Here is a 16,565-nt window from a genome sequence, read left to right on the forward strand (position 1 = left end):
CCCTGCCATGGATTGTATGCATGCATTATATTAAAACACAGAGGCAATTATGATTATGATTTATAATGACCATATGGTAAATTTTGAACTTTGGAAAGCTCCAGCAGATGACAGTGTTGGTTTTATTTCAGTTTATTATTGTTTGTTTTATTTATTATAAAATGTTTTATTCAAAGTGTAATTTTAGTTTGTATTTTTTGCTGTAGAGCTACAATTATAATTTATAAATGATACAATTTATTTATCTATTAACTTTTATCAATAAATCAAGTTCTATTTTGGCCCCTATAGTTGGTGTTTTTTTTTATTATTTTATTTTTACTTCCGTAATATTTGGGGGAAGGGACACGAAAGTAAATTTCTGCTTAGGGCACCCATTTGGCCAGCAGCGGCCCTGTGTTTATATATGTTTTAAATTGTTTATAACTTCAGTCACGGATCTGTGACATTCACAAGAGCATAATTCAATAGAAAAGCAAAAGAAAACAACAACAAAAAACATAAAAACATTTAACAGATAACAATTACAAAAGTATTACGTAACTAAAATAAAGTGTATTTTTAAACGTATTCGTATAAGTTCTACAAAACGTCTCGAGACGTTTTTGTAGAATAGCGCCCCCTGCTGCTCGTCCGGGGGCTTGCTCAGAGTGGCTTGGCGTATGAGCTCCTCTGTGGCTGGAGGGCTTACCTTTTTTACCGCTGTTATAAAGTCTGTGTGAAATGTCATCCAAACCACCACTTTATTCCAGCTGTTCATAAAACTGATTAAATAATTGAGTTGTTCAGTGACAGAGCAGTTTAGAAATAAAATTAGCTACTAGAATAAAATGTTTTACAGATGTTGCTCATGCGGTATTCTGGTTTTACCGCCATGCCCTCACGGTGGCGACATTTGGGTTTGTGCGTTTCCTTTCTTCTACCGCTGAGTGGCGCTGTATAACTATAGACTGACACCTCGGCCATCAGTACATTCTCTCAAGGATTAATGAGCCGCACTCCGTTAGAGCTGCACATAGTAGCGGATAAAATCAAGTGAAACATTGTAGTTGAACGAATTCATAATCACAGTATTGAAATTACAGTACAAATGTAGAATATAAATTAAATTAAATCTTATTAGAATCGTATTAAAGCAAACTTAAACAAATTTAAGTAAACGTTAACACAGTGAACCTTTAGATTTTATCATGTGTAATTAGAAAAGCTACGCATGTATGTTTTTCGTCATCTTATATTTTGTGTTCTTTAAATTTGTAGTAGATTTATTAACTGAAATAAACGAAAATAAATTACCATAAAAATTAAAATATTGTCAGGACGTGCTACAGCGTCAGCGGATGTCAATGTGTTTTTGCGTTATTATAAGAATTAAATGCAGTAGGCTGTTATGATCATCCTAATGTTCTTTAATAAATAATAAAAACATTTTTAACAAATTACATTTTCACATCCCAGCACCCCCGTTGCACTGTACCACCGCCGGCAAAAACCTTGTAAAATACAAGTGAAACATTAAACAAATTTATCATCACAGTACTAAAATTACAGTACAAATTTAGAAGTTAAATATGGCAGTTTCTTAGTTACATAAAATTTAAGCAAAGTAACTGTTAATACAGCGAGCCTTTATATTTTATCATGTGTAACACTCGCGTAGCCAGAAAACTCTGGGTGTATGTATCAGAAAACTTGGGTGAGTCACAGGTCTTGTCAGATTAATGGGCAAAAACTATATTATAAACCTATATAAGCTACATAGCCTTTATAAGATTTTACTTTTATTTAAGGGGAACGCACAATGACGACAAAACGTTATGATGTAAAATAATGAAAGCAAACAGGGATACAGCGCTATTCTGTATCGGTTTCTGTGAACTTGAGCGCGTCAGAAAATAAACCGAAACTCTGTGTATACTCGCCTCACAGACGTGAAAAATATTTACTTACAGAAAGCAAAATGTCTGCTTTTATATAAACTAATGGGGGAAAAAATCAGCTTATGTAATGCGTATGAAACGTGGATTACTACAGTGCATCCACTCACAGCCGAAATGAAAACACATCAACTTATCAATGAATTATTAAAATGGCCAGTCAGTTTCCTTGCTGTTTTCCCAGATACATTCATAATCATTAGTCTAGTTCTGCCGGTGCAGAAGCAGCCGCGATATACTATACTATAACCATATTATACAAATGATAGAAGTGTATATTTAAGTTATTTTAATGTTCTATTCTGTAGGTCTATTTTCCAAGTTTTTAAATATTTTGATTTTAATGTCTTTAATTTTTTTTATAATAACAATAAACCGATACAAACAAAAGCTATATAACAGTTTATTCTTTGTACAAATAAAATCGTTAGCTAGTGAACTTAATTAGCTAGTCTAAATAATAATTTTTTCTTACAAGCCCTTGAGCTGTTGTTTGTGCTTGTTTGGCCAGTCAGTTTCCTTGCTGTTTTCCCTGACGCATTCATAATCATTAGTCTAGTTCTGCCGGTGCGGTGTTTCTTCGGTATTTCCACCCCTGTTAAGACGTATTCAGAGGCTCGCCCGCAAGAGGTTATGCGTGCACGGTCCACTAAACAGCAAAAACATATTAGTATATCATGACTGAGATACGGCGGCTCACATCGGCATGCGTTTCGCACAGCGCCGTAAAGACAGCGTTTATTTAACACGTATAAATGTCTGTTTGTTATTTTTCTGAGAAAGAGAAATCTCTTATAAATGGCTCATATCGGCGGGTTCACGCGAACATTTTACATTCACTAAAAGATTTATTCACAACCACATTTCGGCCATTCACACACATGCATTGTGCTATGTTGTTTGAACACACCTCTAATCTTTGTACACCCCCTTCTAATCTTCCCTTTGATCAAAATGCTCCCGATATTAGCCGACATGATTTAAAGTTAAAGCGCGCGCGATGTGAGCGGCTTTAATTATTGATAATTAAATAATTATTAAATGGTGGACATAAACAGCAAAAAGGACAATATTATTTTACTTTTGATTATCATTATCATGTTATTGAATGATTATTTGAAACTGAAGTGCTCCGTGTAGATTCATGCCACGAGTCATATTATTATACAAAGATATAAAAAATAAAAATGTTTTTACAAGCCCTTAAGCTGTTGCTCCAGCTAGATTCTCCTTTATGATGGCTGGAGCTACACATCCTGCTCCTGTGCTTCCAGTGATCCAGACCCCATCTGCCCTCTGCACCTACTGCTGAACTGAATCTACACAACTTCTTTTATATTGAACTTTCACCTGCACAACACACTTGATGTTATTTCTATCTGTTATCACCCAGATGAGGATGGGTTCCCTGTTGAGTTTGGTTCCTCTCAAGGTTTGTTCCTATTGCCATCTCAGGGAGTTTTTCCTTGCCACTGTCGCCGTCACCCTTGGCTTGCTCATCAGAGACATTACATTCATCATTCATTCATTTCATTATTATCTAGACACATTTTTCTCACACATACACACTTCCAAATATTTTCTTTTCTTTTCTAAAAAAAAAAAAAAAAAAAAATTCTTTAATTTTTTTGTGAAGCTGCTTTGAGACAATGACCATTGTTAAAAGCGCTATATAAATAAAATTGAATTGAATTGAATTGCTTCCTTTAATAACAATAATAACAGTAGACAGAGAGAAACATAGAGTCTGTCTCAACAAAATTAATTGCAGCCCTTTGCAAAATGTCCCCTTGAGCCACCTGGTGGTCATTTCACAAATTACTGTTGCCGTTTGGCCGCGACAGAGTGTGTGGCAGTCATAGACATTCCGCGTGAGTAACCACTGTAGGTTCAATGGTCTTGGGTACCATGTTTCTCTCTACATTAAAATAAGGTGCCTTAAGTGCCAAGGTGCTACCAGTTTATTACAACTAGATTTATTTAATGTGTTTTAAATTTGTTTATATTTTGTGTTTGTTATATAGTCACAGATCTTCCAATGACATGTCCACTAAACATCTAACACATGCTGGTGTGAAATAATGGCTGATTACTATTACAATATGTTATATATGGTCAGCAGGATGTGAGGATGTGACAGACTATAGATGTTGATTTGAAATTTGAGTGTGGGACATCATTCAGATGCGCGAGTGAAGTAAAGAAACTAGCACAAGAAAACCTGCGTTTCTGAGATTCCTTGTTTAGGGATAGTTGATTACCGGAGTGAACTAAGCTTAAAGGGGTCATACAGGCCTACATGCACTTTTTTAAGCTGTTTGGACTGAACTGTGTGTTAGGAGAGTGCGTACACAACCACTCTACGATGATAAAGAGCTGCCCAGTGGTTTTCTTTTCATTTATTACAATAACTGAAATCAGGCCAATCGCAAATGCCTTGCCGTGTGACGCCACACCACAAGAGGCCGCTCCTACACTAGTTGATGGACACTGGTGTTTTAGCAAAGACCCGCCCCGAGTGAGAAGAAGCTGTCGGCCATTGTTTTTCGCCGCTGGAGCAAAATGGTTTATAAACGCGGGTCAATATAAAGCAGGTTTTACTAGGAAGCTGCTCCTGAAAATCGGATCTGTACTAACGCTTCGTGTTCCTGCTTCATCTTCACCAGGCTCAGTGAGTAATTTATTTTACTATGACTCTTTGCAGATCGCCTTTTCTAATAATCACGATGAATGCGGAATGTAAGTTACCTTATACTCTCATAGAACATGGTTATGGCTTCTTCTCTATGTACATCCGTCTCTATATAATTCCTAATCGCCCGTTTATAATAAACAATGCATTAAGGTGATTGTCTAGTTGCAAACTGTGTACGTAGTCGGAAAACTATATTATGCTTACCTTTGTTACGTTAGATGGTTTATAACGATGTCTGTCGAAGATTAAGAAGTCATGTAAACACATCAGTAAACACATCGCGTCCGTATCTCTCTCGGTAAGCTTCTCCGGTTTTTGTTGTTGTTGCTCGCGGCAGTGTAACAGCCCGTTAATTCATGCCCATGCAGTGATGAGAAAGACAAATCGAGTCGATGCATGTCCATTCTTTTAATTTCTGCGTTGTCAGGCGATATTACAAACTCCCGCGTAGGTTCCGTACTTAAATCTAACCAAAAACGACTGAAGAAAACAGACTCAGGCTCTATATTTCAGCGTTTTCCAGTTTGGACTGCATTACCCACAAAGCACTGCGTTGTGGGCAATGCTTTGTGGGTAATGCAGTCCAAAGCATTGCCCGCACTGGACTACACTTCCGTGGCTATACCCCACGTGTGTTGTGAAGACACGCCCCACAGAACTGGGGGGGCGGGCTCAGCAGAGGTCATGAGCATTTAAATTAGCATGTACTGAAACAGGTTGCTGAGAACAGAGCTAGTTTTTACCAGGTAAAAGTAGTGTTTTTTTTACACAATCCTTTTGAATTTTTAATTAACGTATAATACAAACTTTTTATTAGGACCCTAAAGATCATATTAACATTTAATGAAAAATAGGATGTGTAGGACCTTTAAAACATGGTGGCAGCGGTAAATTACCAATGAGAAAAGTAAAAGGCTGAGGTAAATTTCTGCGAAAAAAAAAGGGCACTAAAGAGAGACACTTCCAATCATGGAGGGTGCTTTCAGATTAAAGCCTCCAGCAAATTTTGACTGGAATGGAACGAACATACCAAAAGCTTGGAAAGCATGGGAAGAGGAGTTTTCCCTGTACATTGATTTGTCGCTTACAGATGCGTATGACAAGACGAAGGTAAAAGTTTTCCAATATTTAATTGGGGAAACCAGGAGAGATCTGGGTAAGACGCTAGGCGCTGCTCGGCCAGCTGACGGTAAACTAACGTTGGAATGGCTGTTAACCCCGTTCAGAAATCACTGCAATCTGGCACCAAACGAAACAGTAGAGAGGTACAAATTTTTCTTTAGAAATCAGAACTTAGGCGAAATGATGAACAAGTATATTACTGATTTAAAAGTGCTGGCAGACACGTGCAATTTTGGATCAGCTAAAGATTTACTGATTAGAGACCGAATTGTGTGCGGCATACTGAACTCACAAGTGAGAGAACGTCTACTGAGAGAGTCAGACGTGACACTTGAGAAATGCGTAAGGATTTGTAGAGCATCAGAACTGTCAAAAGAGAATGTGATGACCATCGAGGGACAGAAAGCTGAAGAAGTGCACACAGTACAGAGAATTAAAAAAGGTCAGGGTGCCAAACAAACACCTACTGTACAGTATATCTAAGTGTAAATTCTGTGGAAAACAGCATGAGTGGAAAAAACTGAGTTGCCCAGCTTATGGAAAGCAATGCAGAAAATGTGGCAAGTTGAACCATTTTGCTGCCACATGCAAAACAAAAGAGATTAAGTGAAAAGGAATACACAGTGTAGCAGAAATAGAAGAAGAACATTTCAGGAAATCCTAAGCCTTAGTTCACAAATGAGGGAGGACAAACAGGAAAAACAACTGTTTGCAACCATGTTGATAGGAGAAAGACTAGTAAAATTTCAACTAGATTGCAGGGCCAGTTGTAACGTAATCCTCATTCAGCAGCTAAACCCTGACACAGTGATGGAAAAGACTGAACAGATTCTGTTCATGTATAATAAGAGCACCCTGAAACCAGTCGAAAAATGCAGAATAAAAATAAGAAACCCGAGAAACAGAAAACTGTACCGGCTGGAGTTTATTGTAGTGGAGGAAACCTCGTCAGGGCCCCTGCTGGGAAACAAAGCCGTGCGAGCAATGGATCTGGTATGAATACAGCATGAAAATATTATGGCAATTGATGATATTGTTACCACAGAAAGATGAGGAGAAATGGAACCATAGTACAAGAGCAACATGCATAGGGAGTATGCTGATGTATTTGAAGGAGATGGTTGCCTGAAAGGAGAATATAACCTAGAGGTGGATCCTGCAGTGAAATCGGTAAGGCTTCCAAAGCATAGAGTTCCTGTGGCACTAATGAAACATCTAAAAGATGAGCTGGGAAGACTTGTAGAGAGAGGCATTATAGCTCAGGTTGAAAAGAGCACAGATTGGATTAGCAGCATGGTGGTGGTGAAGAAACCATCTGGAAAACTCAGAATTTGTATTGACCCAAGACCACTAAATAAAGCTCTGAGACGTCAACATTTTCCCTTGCCCACCATACTGCAGATGATGTTCTCCCTGATCTGACCAAAGCGAGAGTCTTTACAGTGTGTGATGTGAAGCACGGGTTCTGGCATATAGGGCTGTCAGAAGAGTCAAGCTACCTCATGTTGTGGAAATTGATTGAAGACCCAGGCTTTGGTTTCAGAAGATCTCGACCTTTATTTATCATGCAATAACGGCCGGGGGAGACTGCAGAATCGCAACACTGTCCCGTCGGCTCCCCACTTACGTATATAGTCAACCAGGACAAAAGAATTCATTCTACATGCAATGATGTCATCCTAAACATCTGGGGTTCATTAAGCTTCCCCAGTCTAGGGGGCCTCAACGTATATATCAGATTGCTTATGCTAGCAGAATCTTAGGCCTATACTTGCAGCTTCGCACGCACATTTCTGAGTACTTTCATATGTGCTACCATTTATTCCTTAAAAGTAAGTAAAGTTACATAAAATCAAATAAAATTTACTTCCATACTCACTACCTTCGCAACACCATGTGGCAGGTATAGATGGATTAGAATGCCCATGGGAATCAGCCCGGCTCCAGAAGTGTTCCACCACAGGTTGAATCAGGCATTGGAGGGGCTTCCAGGAATTCGGATAATAGCAGATGATATCCTTGTCTGTGGAGAAGGCGACAACATAGCAGATAGCGGATGATAGCAGATGATATCCTTGTCTGTGGGGAAGGCGACAACAATGAGCCTGAGAAAGATCATGACACAAAACTAAGACAACTTCTGGACCATTGTAGAGACAGAAACATCAAACTAAACTTTAACAAACTCAAGCTAAGACAGAAGAGGTGCCATACATTGGACAAAGACTGACGTCCAAAGGACTAAAGATTGACCCAGAGAAGGTGAGAGCAATTTTGGAGATGCCCAGGCCATCAGATGTGAAGGGACTCCAGAGATTATTAGGCATGCTGAACTATTTGTCCAAATTTTGCGTACACTTATCAGACAGCTGTGACACATTGAGACAACTGACACACAAATACCTGATTTAAGAGTTGACTGAAGTACAGGAAGACGCATTTAACAAATTGAAACAAATGATTGCCTCAGCACCTGTTTTGAAGTACTACAATCCAGATGAAGACCTGGTTCTTCAATGTGACTCCTCTGAGACAGCGCTGGGCGCAGCACTTTTGAAGGCAGGACAACCAGTCGCTTATAGCAGCAGAGCCCTAATAGCCACAGAAAAAGGAAATGCACAAATAGAAAAAGAATGCCTGGCAATTCTTTTTGGAATGGAGAAATTTTACCAGTACACCTATGGCAGGAAAGTGGAAGTACATTCAGACTGTGGTCTGAATGTACTTCCACTTTACAAACCCTTAGAAACCATCATAAGAAAGCCATTGCTTAATGCACCCAAGAGATTACAGAGAATGCTTTTGAGACTACAACGATATGACATTATTGTTGTCTATGTGCCAGGTCGACTGATGCACCTAGCAGATACTCTTAGCAGAGCGTACCTACCAGAGTGTGCTGCAGAAGGATCAGTAGAGACATAAATTGAGACAAAACATGTTGCAGTACCTGAGGAACATTCAAAGGCAGTACCAGAGTCACGCATAACATGCGCACACCATTCAGACACCAGCAACAGCGCTGTGATAACTAGAAGTGGCAGAATAGTTAAGAGACCAACACACTTAAGAGATTTTGTTTAAATATGTTTAACTGATCTTAAGACACTGATGTACTATTTTGAGTATACAGAGTTATGTTGTTGTGCACAAGTTATGATGTTATGTGTTTTTTTGCATATAGTGCATAAAAAAAAGGAAAGATGTTACAATATGTTATATATGGTCAGCAGGATGTGAGGATGTGACAGACCATATATGGTTGAATTGAAATTTGAGTGTCTGACATCATTGAGATGCGCGAGTGAAGTAAAGAAACTAGCACAAAAAAATCTGCGTTTTTGAGATTCCTTGTTTATGAGGGATAGTTGATTACCAGAGTGAAATAAGCTTAAAACAATGACCATGTACTTTAACCCTCTTCAATAAAATGAGGTAAGGCGTGCAGGGTTGCAGGAGGGGAGCTTTGCAAAAAGTATGGAAGAAGAGCCTGCCATAAAGTTAGAAAGAAGCAGATTTTGTCCTGATATGCAAATCAGAAAAGATCTAAATAATCGGGGAAAAAAAGATAAATGAAAGATAAACATATTATATAGAAGACATTTGACAAAACACCAGAGTGGTTTCTCTGGAGGGGGAGACATATTAAGGGCCCAGCCTTATGCTAAGAACATGAGATAAGAACATCCAAACAGTATGGCATTTCAAACATCTAACCTACTGTAGATCTGATTAAAGCGTAATGTTTTCTGCATCATGTAATGACAATATACTTTTTATTTTAAACAAATAGTAAAAATAACACAACCCCTGTTAAAAATATTTACTTAGCAGTAGGTACATGCCAAAATCTTTTAAATTAGCAGCTATTAAACCGCTAATTAAGAAACCTGACATCAAACCCTGTCAGGTGTCCAACTAGAAAAGGTAAGAGTGTAGCAGCTATGTTTATATTTGCATAAAAATAGCACACATAAAATGTATCTGTCAGGATTTAGGCCTCATTATACAGCACAGAGACAGTGCTGGTTAAAGTAAATGACTTCCTACTGGCCTCTGATCAGAGTTGTGTCTCTAAAGCCCTGAGACTACTTGCTTCCGGGATATACCTGACCACTGCTGCCGGGTGTCCCCGTGCTCCAGTGGGCCAGCTGTGGCTAAGCGAGTATGCCGCCGAGGGGGCTAGCTATTTTTTACCTAAGTGACCCAGACTTATCAGAAATAACCCTGCTCTCACAATTTCTAACCCTCTCTAAAGTCTTGATGTGCTCCTAGTGAATAGGAGCAGATAGAATGGCTATGAGGGATATTTACATATATAGAATAATAAGGTCTGCATTAAATTGGGGTTGTGTGGTGTATAGATCAGCAGCAAGTTCAGCTTTTAAAAAATTATAATAAAAACTGATAATAAAAACGATTTCATATTGAGCATGAAACACCCAAGATGGCGCCGGTGAGGTTGGCTGCCGTCACGACTGCTCCGACCACCTTTTCTTTGTTTTTCAAGTTAGTTTTTAGCGTTTTAAAATCAGTCAAATTACCACCATTGAATACATAAGTTATGATAAAGACACCCTTGTTTCTATTGGTGGACAATGTACTTACAATTCGACGTTTTTAACTCCGGATCCGAGCTGGCCAAGTGAGATCCTGAGGGAGAACAATGGACGCGACGCAAAGCGGCGGCCTCGAGGGAAACGAGCCAGCGTCAGGAACAGGCTAAGAGCCCGTGCACACCGCACATCTCTGCCTAGCATCCTGCTCGCCAACGTCCAGTCACTGGAAAACAAACTCAATGACCTCAGGGCCAGGGTAAAGTTCCAGAGAGACATTTGGGACTGCAATCTCCTCTGCTTCACCGAGACATGGCTGAACCCAGCGGTGCCGGACCACGCCATCCAGCCGGCGGAGTTTTTTTTTGGTTCACCGCATGGACAGGACACGGGACTTGAGGAAGTCAAGGGGAGGCGGCATGTGTTTAATGGTGAACAGCAGCTGGTGCAACAGTGCGAGCGTTGTTCCTTTTATCTACCTCGGAAGTTTACATCGGTCATAATCAGCGCCGTTTATATTCCACAACAAGCGGACACGGACACTGCCTTATGCGAGCTGCATGAGGCACTCACACAGGACCAGACACAACACCGGGCCAAACTTTTATCAGCATATCACCTGCCCCACCAGGGGCGAAAGGACACTAGATCATTGTTCATCAAAGACAGCTACAAGGCACAATCTTGCCCTCTGTTTGGTAAATCTGACCACGCCGCCATCTTCCTCATGCCAAAATACAAACAAAGGCTGAAACAGAAAGTTCCGGTTCAGAGGGAGGTCACGCGCTGGACGGACGCACTCGATGACATGTTCAGGAACAGCTCCGATGATGACTTTAGCGTGTTTACGGAAGCGGTTGTGGGATTCATTGGGAAACTAGGGGATGATACTGTAAAGAAAAAGACTATCAGAACGTTTTCCAACCAGAAGCTGTGGGTGGATAAAACCATCCGCGATGCTCTGAGATCTCGCACCGCTGCCTACAACACGTGACTTGCGTCGGGGGACATGGAACCGTACAAGGCCGCGTCGTATAATGTACGGAAGGCGGTGAAAGATGCGAAGCAGCGCTACGGGAGAAAACTAGAGTCACAACTCCAACAGAGTGACTCTAGGAGCCTGTGGCAGGGACCAAGGACAATTACGGATTATAAAGCAACAACAACCGGTATGACGAACGCGGACGTGACTCTGGCAGACGAGCTGAACACTTTCTATGCTCGCTTCAAGGCTGCAGCTAAAGACGCTAGCGATGCTAATGCTGGAGCGATGCTAATGCTAGCGGCACTAACGGCTGCAGACAGGAAGACACTGCCAGTACCGGAAGCGCGTTCATCATCACCGAGCACGACGTGAGGAGAGCCTTTAAAAGAATGAACACCAGGAAAGCAGCAGGACCAGACGGCATCTCAGGTCGTATTCTCAGAGAATGCGCAGACCAGCTAGCACCTGTGTTCACTGAAATATTCAACATCTCTTTATCTCAGTCGGTGATCCCCACATGCTTCAAAGAGTCCATCATTGTTCCCTTTCTGAAGAAACCTCATCCTGCTTTCTTCAATGATTATCGCCCGGTAGCCCTCACCTCAGTAGTGATAAAGTGCTTTGAACGCCTGGTCAGAGACTTCATCATTTCTTCACTACCAGACATACTGGACCCACTACAGTTCGCTTACCGTCCAAACCGCTCTACAGATGACGCTATCTCTCATCTCCTTCATACATCTCTCACTCACCTGGACACTCTGAGGGGGAATTATGTGAAAATGCTCTTCATCAACTACAGCTCTGCATTTAATACCATAATTCCCCCCACACTCACCACCAAGCTGGAGCACCTGGGACTCAGCTCATCAATGTGTCAGTGGATCTCTAATTTTCTGACTGGCAGACCACAGGCAGTAAAGGATGGGCAGACATGTCTCAGCCTCTCTCACTCTCAGCACTGGAGCCCCCCAGGGTTGTGTTCTGAGCCCCCTGCTGTACTCCCTGTACACCTATGACTGCGTGGCCACTACCAACTCCACCACCGTCATCAAATTTGCTGATCACGAACAACGATGAGTTGGCCTACCTAGAGGAGATTGGAAATCTGGAGAACTGGTGCCAGAGGAACAATCTCCTCCTGAACGTCAGCTAGACAAAGGAGCTCATAGTGGACTTTTGTACAAAGCAGGGGAGGAACTACCAGACCCCCATCATCAACAGGAGCACAGTGGAGAGAGTAGACAGCTTTCGATACCTCGGTGTTCACATCATGCAGGACCTGTCATGGTCCTGTCACATCAACACCGTGGTAAAAAAGACCTGGCAACGTCTTTACCACCTCAGACGCTTGAGAGACTTCAGACTGCCCTCCAAGGTGCTCAGGAATTTCTACTCCTGCACCATAGAGAGCATCCTGACGGGAAACATTACTACCTGGTTTGGAAACAGCACCTTGCAGGACAGACAAGCTCTACAGAGGGTGGTGCGATCAGCTGAGCGCACCATCCGTACCGAGCTCCCTGACCTGCACCCAATCGACAGCAAGCGGTGCTGGATCAAAGCCAGGAAGATAGTGAAGGACTTCAGTCATCCCAACAATGGACTGTTCTCTCTGTTGCGGTCTGGGAAACGATTCTGCTCCCTGAAGGCCAACACAGAGAGACTGAGGAGGAGCTTCTTCCCGCAGGCGATAAGGTCTCTTAACCACAACACAACACAGGACTAACTACCTTCTTTTTGTAACTCCACGGCACAAATCACTTTAAATAATACACAAATCACTTTAAATAAGACACTTTACAAAGTCACTTTTTATGCATATTTGCACACCACAGCCATTTAAAAATTTTAAATTTGTTTTTGACAAATTTCTATTTCTATTTTCTTTTTTTATATTTTTATATTTGATATATTGATATTTTGCTTTTTTATAGATATCTTGTTCTTATTTGTAAAGTATATTTTATTTTTACTTTGTACAATACACTTGCACTGGTTAATCTTATTTTTCTAACGTACAGTGGGAGCCATGTCAAACAGCCTGGAGCATGACAGGTCCATGACAGGACCGTGACAGGACCATGATTGATCCGTGCACAGAATGTGATCCCCTGCGATGACGTAGTTAACAATGCCCCGCCCCATAAATGCCCCCATGCGCTTTCTAAAAAGATGGTTGCAATGCTGTATAATTCCGCCAGATGGAGCATTGACTGCTTCGGTTAACTGCAGTGTCCAAGCAGCCGTATACTATATTTAATATATATAACATAACTTAAGTCAACATAGTTTCATAAATAGATGATGTGGTAAAAAAGAGGGAAAAAACGATTAATAAAACAGATTTAAATCACTCAATACACAACCCATAATGCTTATGCTATTTTTAATTAATTGATTAATAAAACTACTTATTGCAATATTTTTTACGACATCCTTAATAATACTTAAAGACACGGTAACATCTGTAATTTATCTATACAAGTTGTTGTAGGTACAGAATACAAATGCGGGCTATGTACAGTATTTTACATTACGGTGTATTTTTATCTATTTCCGTTTAATAAACTGGTAGATAATATTTTAAAGCTTAAAATTTAACTTTTGCTTGGGTTTGTTTTCGTTATATTTTTGATGTTTTCACTAATGTTTTTTTTTCGCTAATAGTCAAAAACTGGCATAACAAATCGATTAGTAACGCATAATATCTGGAACAAATATCTGTCCATACGGATCAGTATGTCTTTAGTCATTTAACCAGCATAACGTCCCTCCATCAAAGATCTGATGGGACATTAATCACTTGTCACTACGGTGAATAGATGCGGCAGCAGAGACAGATTAAATCCCCATAAACATTCACACTTGGAAACAATACTAACAGAACTAAACAGTTCCAGAGGGTTAGCGGCCTGTTATCGCGGGACAGGATTCACCTACAGGATACTACTGTATTTTTCACTGCTTATATATTTTTGACATAGTTTCATTTGGTTTTACGTGATTTCATGTGTTTTTTGTTTGTGTGTGTGAGAGAGAGAGAGAGTGAGAGAGAGAGCGTGCGCGAGAGAGGGCTTATATTGTGATTTATCCAAGCTTACTACTACTAATAAAAATTATTTTAATGTAACCCATGGGTCTCAATCACAAAATCAGCCAACGCTGTAAACAGATGACACGACAAATTATATACTCTAAAACGTTCATTTGAACATTAAAAAATATATATTAAAAAAAACATAAATATAAAAACAATCGACTATTATTGTCAGGGTCAAGTTTATGGGGCTTCTCAGTCTTTCGAAAACTTTCCAAAACTATTATTTCTTGAGATAAAATCAAGCTAGGATGAAGAGAACAGAAATGAACTCCCCTCTGTGCAATATCTAAGTAGACTGTAACTGGAACAGCCACAAAATTCCCCCCGTGTAACTCTGATTAGGAAAAGCTCACAGACACTAAATCTGCAGCACTTTGATGTAATTTTTATTATCTTTTAGCCGTGCTGCATAAGAGAAGAGTAGTGACAAATTTGTTTCTTTTAATAACGTGATGTTTGATTGGATGTTATATCATTTCCAAGTTTGATAGTGTCGATTTTAGAGTGCATTATATGTGCTATGCGAAAAGGAAGTAAATAAACATGTAGCAATGCAAAGAGGACAGAGCTGCAAAATATTTAAGCCATATAAATTCAACAAAGTGTGATCATAATGGTTGTTGTTGCTGCTGTTTAGGTAATTGGTTCCATCGTGTTACTGAACGCAACTGTGTTCACAAAACCGAGCGCAGGGAAAGAAAAAACACTCGCTAACGCATTTGAATGAAAAGGGATGGCGGCTTTCCTTTGAAGATAGCGATTGCATAATTCAAATCAAATTCAAATTCAAATTCAAATTTTATTTGTCATATACACAAACATACACAGTACGAAATGTAGTAAAATGCATTATACGACTGCTATTGACCCTAAAAGAGAATTAAAGTTTACAAATAAGAAATAAATATAAATAAAAGAATACGATAGAAATTAAATAAAAAAATGAAATTAAACTAGGAAAAGATAGAACTAAAAATAAAAATAGAAATGTGCTAGGAAAAATAGAACTAAAAATAAAAATAGAAATATGATGTGCATAAAAATAGAAATATACTGTACATAGAAATATGATGTGCATAAAAATATAAATATACTGTACAAATTGAAATATACTGTACTGGTGTGCAAATATGCATAGAACAAAGTGTCTTTGTGCAGAGGTTATTAAAGTGTCTTTGTGCACTGGTCCAGGATGTAAACGTAAACATGTAGTGTAGTTGTGAAGGTAGGTGTGCAAAGTTATTAAAGTGTCTTTGTGCAATAGTCCATGATGTAAATGTACAAAATGTAGTGTAGATATGAAGGAAGGTGAGCGTGTAATTGTCAATAGTGTTCATGGATGTAAAAAGATTGATAGATTTGATCAATTATGAAAAGATTGTGTTAGTTCGTGGTTGTGGTTGAGAGACCTTGCGGGAAGAAGCTCCTCCTTAGTCTCTCTGTGTTGGCCTTCAAGGAGCGGAATCGCTTCCCAGACCGCAACAGAGTAAACAGTCCGTTATTGGGGTGGCTGAGGTCCTTCACGATCTTCCTGGCCTTGGTCAAGCACCGCCTGCTGTAGATCGAGCTAAACATGGGGGCAATCCGTGGCGGGCGGGGGGTTTAGATCTCCAACCAGAAGCGGAGCACCAGGATGGGTCAGACAGGTCCGGAGGGCAGAGGGAGTCTGGATCACTGGCAGCTCAGGAACGACAGAGAGAGAGAAAGAGTGAAAGAGGGAGACAGGGGGAGAGAAGAAAAAACAAGGGGGAGAAAGAGAAGAAGAGGAGAGATGGCAGTGAGGTATGGTCACAGTCACACAATGTATAATGTGAATGTATATTAACTGTAGAGTGCAAGCAGAGACTCCGGCAGGACTAACAATGACAGCATAACTAAAAGGGAGAGCCAGAAGGAAACACAAACATAAGGGCTTCCTGAGATGTAAAGCAAACAATCACCTTACCGTCAGCAAACCTGAGTGATCAATAAGAGTGAGGAAGACTGCATCTAAACATACCAGTTCACCAAAATAACTCTACGTCTACGAGTCCCCCAGATCTGCTCCTTTACCTAAGGCAAATCTACTTTATACTATTATAGCTGAACTGCCTGCCACCTAACACACTGTATAAATGCAGATCATTTACTGCTTTCTGTTTCACCCAAATGAGGGTGGGTTCCTACA

The 16,565-nt window shown here is 40.1% G+C and overlaps 1 pseudogene; it reads left to right on the top strand.

Annotated features, from left to right (window-relative positions):
• Positions 1-16,565, top strand: part of LOC128516161 (histone H2B-like) — a 153,807-nt pseudogene that overhangs the window by 42,099 nt on the left and 95,143 nt on the right.

Source organism: Clarias gariepinus, chromosome 28, assembly GCF_024256425.1.
Source record: "Clarias gariepinus isolate MV-2021 ecotype Netherlands chromosome 28, CGAR_prim_01v2, whole genome shotgun sequence".
NCBI classification, from domain to species: Eukaryota; Metazoa; Chordata; class Actinopteri; order Siluriformes; family Clariidae; genus Clarias; species Clarias gariepinus.